The 1,079-nt window shown below is 35.0% G+C and overlaps 1 long non-coding RNA gene across 1 annotated transcript; it reads left to right on the forward strand.

Annotated features, from left to right (window-relative positions):
* Positions 711-1,079, forward strand: LOC110269679. The gene is made up of 2 exons (XR_002358442.1): positions 711-758; positions 992-1,079. It is a non-coding gene; the product is annotated as an uncharacterized LOC110269679 (long non-coding RNA).

Below are 1,079 nucleotides of genomic sequence, written 5' to 3' on the forward strand. Positions count from 1 at the left end.
TTGCTGCGTTGGGTGTATATTGTATATTCAGTTGGGTGTATCTTGTGCATTCATTTGGGTGTATTTTTTAGTATGTTCTAAATAATGATTGTTTGCCTTCCAGAATGGACTCCAGAAAAAGAAAGAAGAGTCAAGAGGAGTCAGATTCTGATTCAGAATCTAAATCTGAATCAAGTGATGAGTAATGTCCTGAAATTATTACTCCTTTCTTTTGGCTTCATTATAAAGATTTCGTGTATTAACTGAAGTGTCTCTTATTAACTTATAGGAGCGAAGAATCATCACTGGTGGAGAAGGAAAAGAAAAAGAAAAAGACAAAAACATCACCAAAAAAGTAAGCACTTCTTTGGATAATATTCTGTGATAAAATTAATTTTTTATTTCTGATTGGTACTCTTTTTTTTCCACCCAGAACACAACCAAAAAAGAAAAAAGTTGTTGTGGAGGATTCACCTCCTGAAGAAGATCAATACTTTGATGGGTACAGTACCTCGTAAGCTATATTACCGTCTATCATTGTAATTATTTTTGTTAACATCTTCTTTTATGAATGTAGTGAGAGATATGAAATATCAAGTGACGAACTAGAAGAATGGCTAAGGAAAAACGTTGATAAATCTGCTGTAGAGGGGTATGTCTTGGTGGGGTGTCTATTTCAGATTTTGGTGTGTTTTGTTTGCTAATAATTGTTTCTTGTTTCGCAGGGAGAACCAAGCAGACCTGCGATTGACAGAAGGTCACTATGTGTCCTCTGAAACGTAAGAAGCTTTATTTAATAAAATCTTGTTATCATGATTTGGGTGTATTTTGTGGAACCATTTGGGTGTATTGTATTGATCAAGTTGGGTGTATGTTGTTTATTAAGTTGGGATATTTCGTTTTTTGTGTTGGGTGTATATTGTCCATTCGGTTGGTTGTATCTTGTGCATTCATTTGAGTGTATTTTATACCTGTATCTTATTTTGTCTGAATAACATGAAATCTGTTTTAGAATACCGGCTGTGAACTTGGGAAGTGATGATCCTTCCTCTCAAGGACGCACAGAACAGAGTAGTGTAAACCAGCCGTCAGAGAGCATA

This window comes from Arachis ipaensis, chromosome B03 (assembly GCF_000816755.2).
Source record: "Arachis ipaensis cultivar K30076 chromosome B03, Araip1.1, whole genome shotgun sequence".
NCBI lineage: Eukaryota > Viridiplantae > Streptophyta > Magnoliopsida > Fabales > Fabaceae > Arachis > Arachis ipaensis.